This window comes from Lissotriton vulgaris, chromosome 10 (assembly GCF_964263255.1).
Source record: "Lissotriton vulgaris chromosome 10, aLisVul1.2, whole genome shotgun sequence".
In the NCBI taxonomy this organism is placed as follows: domain Eukaryota; kingdom Metazoa; phylum Chordata; class Amphibia; order Caudata; family Salamandridae; genus Lissotriton; species Lissotriton vulgaris.
This window is the reverse complement of record NC_141698.1, coordinates 57,961,349-57,967,686: the sequence shown is the minus strand read 5'-3', so window position 1 is coordinate 57,967,686 and position 6,338 is coordinate 57,961,349.

Below are 6,338 nucleotides of genomic sequence, written 5' to 3'. Positions count from 1 at the left end.
CGGATAACGCCTTCATGATGTGCATATGCAGCGCTACGTACGAGTAATTTCCACTCCTCCACACTGCCAGTTGTAACCTGCTATTTACAAGAGGATGGGAATAGCGGCGTGTGGTTAGGCATATAAATCGCACGATCTAGGTACCATTGTGGAAGCACTCCCGGCTAAGCGGTGTTAAGAAATTAGACCCGTGTCAGGGGCACTACAGTGAGGCAGAGTTTAATCATAACGGATTCGTGAAGTTTGTCACTGTAGCGGCGGAAACTTACTTTCTACTGCTTGTGTCAGGGCCAGTTATGCCTACCCTTCTCACCGGGTCCAGATAGTGGAGAGCCGGTAGACTACCTCCTCGTTAAGTAGCAAACTGGGTGTGGTCCAAACTTCCAAACAGGAAGTAGAACTCCCCGGTAGGTCATGTGGTTTCGCTAGTTGGTCGGGCGGCCATAATGGAGTGGAGGGTAGTGTATGGAAAGTGTGTGGACATAGCCTGAGTTTTATTGCTATATGTATAATGACCATAGTAATGGATATTAGGCCAAACCAACGGATGTAGGCTGAACTTGGCATAGGTCGCTAGGCAGATTAGGGATGCATTTGCAGAGATATGTTCACAGAGCGCTCCATGGGATATCCTCATTCAAACCCCGGCTATTGGTGGGCAATCTGTGTATTCACCTCTGTTCCTTCAGGAAAAGATTGTGCTTGGATTAGTCTGGGGAGGTTTCAAGAACTAGCCAGGACAAGGAGTCGGCCGTGTGGTTCTGTTCGAAGTAGTGTCTGCACATCTTAGTGTTTGTTTTCTTGCAACAAAAGTTGCTTCTATGTTAAGAGATACGGGTTTTCACAGGGTGGGAGGTCATGCCCGCGTACTGTAGACCGCATGGGCATCTCAATAAGTAAATGCAGTTGGGAGTATTGCAGTTAATATGGCCCCGCAATTCCCAGCGGAAGGTGACATTCAGGAGTATAGTTTTGTATGTGCTGGTGAAGGGGCATACACTACAGGAGCCGCACTGGTAGTGTCCTCGTACAGGCGGTAGTTGCCACAGAGTGGTTTGTTTAGGTGGCTCCGCTTTCTTTGGCCTAGTGTGCACCAGAATATCCTTAATATTCCTCGACCTTTTGAAGGCAAATCTGGGTGTTGTAAGATTGAGATCGCCCGGGTTCAGAATTTGCCAGTGTCTTCATCTTTTTGATTTTGTTTGAGGCTGGCAAAAAGGTAGTGACACATGTAAGGGGATCTGCCTCCTGTGTCGTCCGGGTATTGTATTCAAGGCGGGCCCCCCTATGGTTGTTCTGTGCACGTTTATGTGCCCTAGAATCTCTCTAGTGGGGTACACTCTATCCCTCAGGTTTCTGGATAGTAAGGAAGACTCCGTTTTGTAATCTGACAGGTTGGAACAGTTCCGCCTGACCCGCAGAAATTGTCCGAAAGGCAGATTCAGTCTCAGGGCCTTCGGGTGGTGGCTGGTAAAGTGGAGCAAGCTGTTGTCTGTTGGTTTGAGATACATGGTGGTATCTATTTTGCCCCCCCCCCAGTCTGACCATGAGATCCAAGAAGGCAATTTTAGATGCAGACAGTTATGGTGAAGTGAAGGTATTCGTTCATCATGTTTAGCAAACTGAAGAACTTTGTATAGATCTTCAGTGCCTGTCTAGAGTACCAGGATATCATCAATGAACCTCCTCCATAGTTTGATGTTAAGATGGTAGGGGTTCACTGGCCCATTGATGTGTCTTTCTTCGAAGTCTGCCATGTAGAGGTAGGCTACTGAGGGGGCAAAAGTGCTGCCCATGGAAGTACCCTGGGTCTGGTGGTAATGTTGCCCTTTAAACTCAAAGTAGTTCTCCGTCAGGGCAAGGGTAGCACATTCCATAAATAAGGAAGGTGGCGTAGGAGAGCTCCATTCTTCAGCACTGAGGATTCTCTCAATCACCCTAGTGTGGCCCTCTGGGGGATGTTGGTATAGAGGGCCTTCACGTCTAGGGTGGTGAGAAAATCGACCAGGATATCCTCCTGTAGATTATCCAGGAGGCGTAGGACATCAGTGGTGTCCTGGACGAAGGAAGGTATTAGTTTGACCAGCTGCTCTAGAAATTGGTCACAAAACTGTGACAAAGGCTCTAGAACAGAGTCATTATATTATTGCCTGATACAATCGGGCGTCCTGGTACTGGGGTGGTCCCCTTGTGTATTTTTGGGAGGATGTAAAAATAGGGGACCTTTGGGTTCTTTTTTGATAAAAAAAAATCTGCTGCTTGGAACTCTAACCCTCCACCGGAGTGGGCAACCTTGCCTTAAATAGACCATAAGCCAGAGGTCCAGGAGATTGTCAAGCTCCCATTTTTGATGGTTACAATCTGTTGAATCCCATCAACATGCAAGGTCTTCCAGTAATACAACTTGGGCATGACCAAGTTGATTAGTGCCATCCTATCTGGATTGATGAGGGTTGCCATGGATTTCAAAGTTTAATGCCCATGCTTTGCATCCAAGTAGAAGTGATAACAATTAAAAAAAACAAACATTTCATGTCAAGAATGCAAAGTCTGTGACCTACTTGAGGTCCCAGCATGCCTGCGGCATTTCAGTGGGGTTGAGTGATTCAATGGTTATACTCGGAGGATTGTAGCGCTCATGGTAGTACCCTCCGTTGGCAGAACAGCTGTAACTTCTTCAGGCAGACTAGAACACTTGCACATCTCCACCACAGTGTCTTCTCTTGAGACCTGGGGAATTTTTGTGGGAAACTGTTAAAATCCACGAACCACTTTGCTGGTGCTAGCACACCAAGTAAAATCTGATTAATTTGCCACTGAATGCAACCTTTTAAAAAAATCAGCTATTGCTGCCTGAGCCAGTGGTGTGGCAGTGAGGAAGATACTTGCGATTACCACGAAGGACAAATTGAAGAATTTTCCTCCATCTGGCAAAGTGGCTCAAGCTACACTGCCAGTTGCACATTAATTTTGTGTAATTGAAGAACTGCCTGCTTAAAACTACACCAAGGATGTTGTTGCAGAGCTACTGCTAGTTAGGAATCACTAGTGAAAATGCCTCATCTTATCCACCCACCATTTAGTCAATTGGTTCATGTCCCAGTAAACTTGCATTTGCAGCTAGTGTATCTGGCTTTTGCATCTGATCACCTATCAAATGCAGTCCTTCAATGAAGGCCCCAAGAGGTCAAGTTACCTTCTGATACATCTGCCAGTGGATTCCTCACCTTGTGAATATCCCCCTTGCGTCAGCAACGTTCGGAAAATTCTTTGTAGCACACCGGCGTGGAAGACTTCATAGGAGCACGGCATCACGTGTGACTCAGTCTGATGTCACCGACTCCATATTAGGCCTATGTCGGCGTGATGACATCAGTTCCCTTTTTTCCGCGTCGTTGACACTATTGGTTTCTGCGATCTTCTGTGATTCAGATAGTGACTTTGTTACTATTTGTGTGTTACTGTGTTTCTGTTCTTCGTCGAAGAAGACTGGGTTTAAGCAGTGCGGCTCGTGTGCCCAGATGATGTCTATGACAGATCCTCACGGCGATTGTTTGTGGTGTCTGGGTTCAGACCATGATGTCAAAGGCTGTTGATCCTGCTTTAAGATGAACCCTAAGGCTCTGTGAGAACGAGAGGCAAAACCTCTGCTGGCAAAGGTGAAAGGTAAAGAAGCCAGAGATCTTTGAGGTCAAGGTCTAGGGGCTCGATCGAAGTAAAGATCGAGGGCCAGGTCTGAGTCTGCATCGAGGTCGGCTTTGGGACATGCTTCGGGTTCCTCAAAGAAAAAACACAAGAGGAAAAAGCATAGTTCAAGGCATCATTCTGGGTCATCGGACTCTAAGAGGAAGTCTCCTTCTCGAAGACATAAAAGATTTTGTGTTTCCTTCTCCGGTTTGTGAGCCTGAAGGTGGTGCCTCGCCTGTACGATCTCGAGAGAAATCTCTGAATCCGGAGCTGGAACAGAATCCGGATTCGTGTCAGTCTTCGGAGCATGAAGACTTGGAGATTCCTCAGGCACCGACTCCGGTGGATAACCCAGAGGGTCAAGAGGAGCCAAATCCGGAGCAGCCATTTGGTTCGTACCCTCCCTTTCATGGTCAGGACTCTTCGCATTTCCTTAATGCCATGTTTTGCATATATGTGAGGGCAATATACCCCTCTGGAGCAACTGCGGGTCCCATGGGTCCATTGTAGTTTAACTTGGGTGTCCCTCAAGCTTATGCCGACTCCATATCCACCTTGGCTCGGTACGGTGCCGCTGAGGTAATCAACTCTGCACACTGCTTCGCCGGCGCAACCTCGTGGTTTGGATCGGGGTTCGACGCCGGTTCCAGCTTCCCATCTTACAACTGTTCTGGTTCCTCGTTCGACGCCGGCTCCGACTGTCGGAGTCCCTACCGGATCTGATGACTTTGGTTCGTATGGAGTGGTTGAGGCGTAGAGGCCAGCGTCTCTTGGAGGAGAAGGAATACGAGTACCCTTATGTGGAGGAAGGAGAACTTCAGGAGCAGGAGGATATTTTTTGGTGGATCTCCATAGTGCAAGTGAACTAGAACTTTCTCCAGAATGAGGGGTTGCCTGCAGTTTCGGATGCACCCTCTAAGGATGTGGCGCCATACCATGTGGTTATTAAAAAGGCTGCTGAGCTGCTGAATTTGACTACCTACAGTGGAGTTCAAATCTAATATCCTCACTGAGGTTTTACATTCACCTTCAGTTGTCGAGCCGAGACTGCTATTCACTGAGGCTCTGACTGAACACATTTTGGAAGTCTGGAAAAAAACGTTATCTGCTCCAGCGGTGTCCAGATCAGTTGCGAGGCGATATAGGGTGGCACCTGGTGACCCGGAGTTCTTGACTTCCCATCCTTCGCCGGAGAGTCTGGTGGTGCAAGCTGCTTGTTCGAACAGGTTAGCAGGCTCTTTTCCCCAGGTACCTGGAGATAGACTCAGAGATTGGATCAAACTGCTAAAAAGGTTTTCTCATCAGGTAGCTTGGCTCTGAAGTCTACGAATGCTACTTGCCTGCTGGGCAGATATGTACATACCTTAATGGATTCGGTAAAGCAATTGTCATCTAAGCTTCCGGAGGAAGATAAAGAGAACTTAAACGAGGTTGTCTCTTGACACTCAGGCGGCAGCCCGCCAGGTTAATCAGAGTGGCATGGACACGGCTGACTCTGTGGCTAGGATAATGGGTTTTTCAGTGGCTACCAGAAGAGCCGCTTGGCTAATCTGAGTTTTCAGCAGGCGTTCAGGCTGCTCTTATGGATTTTCCTTTTGACAGCACTGGCCTCTTTAGAAAAAGTGGATGCAGCATTGGAGAGGTTCAAAGATAGCCAGGCGACGGCTAGGTCTTGGGGCCTGCAAACTAGAGGCTCTTCCACCAGGAAGCACAGGGGCTTTGGGAGGTCCACTTTTCGTCCCTATAAACAAAGCCAACAACCGAACCCTTTGTATAAGTCGCACAGAGGTAGACCAAGGGGTCGTGGACGTCAGGCCTCCTCCTCTACTTCCTCTAAAGTACCCCCCACCTACAACAGCAAAGCAGCCCTAGATCCACCATTCCGGATCATGTGGGTCCGGTAGGGGGTCAGCTTACTCATTTTCTACGGGATTGGGAATTGGTTAAATCACATCTTTGGGTTCTCAATCTCGTAGAAAATGGGTATCCACTTCCTTTTCAGGAGTTCCCTCCCAATTACCCTCCTTTCCAAGGTTATTCGGAGGACCACCTACTTCTCCTGCAGGAAGAAGTCCTGGCACTGTTCAGAAAGGGTGCAATAGAGGTGGTTCTGGAGCAGGGGAGGGGTCAGGGGTGCTACTCCCGGTATTTCCTGATCCCCAAAAAGGATGGCAGACTTCGACCTACCCTGGATCTCAGGATCTTGAACTTGTATCTGAAACAGGAAAAGTTCAAGATGCTCACTCTTGCGCAGGCTCTTCAAGCGCTGTTGGAAGAAGACTGAATGGTGTTGGATCGACTTGCAGGATGGTTATTTCCACATCCCCATCTTGAAGTCGCACAGGAAGTATCTGTTTCACGGTTGGTTCGTAACATTACCAGTCTGCGGTCCTTCCGTTTGGTCTTACTACTGCACCTCGAGTCTTCACCAAGGTGATGGCTGTACATCTTAGGTCAGGGATACCAGTATTCCCGTATCTGGACGATTGGCTGATCAAAGCAGAATCTCCAGAGAAGGTGCTCCATCATTTGCAAGTCACAACTCAGTTGTTGTACAGATTGGGCTTTTCGATAAATGTACCTTAATCTCACATGGTGCCCTCCCAGCCCAACCTGTTCCTAGGTGCTTTACTGGATACAACTGTAGGTTG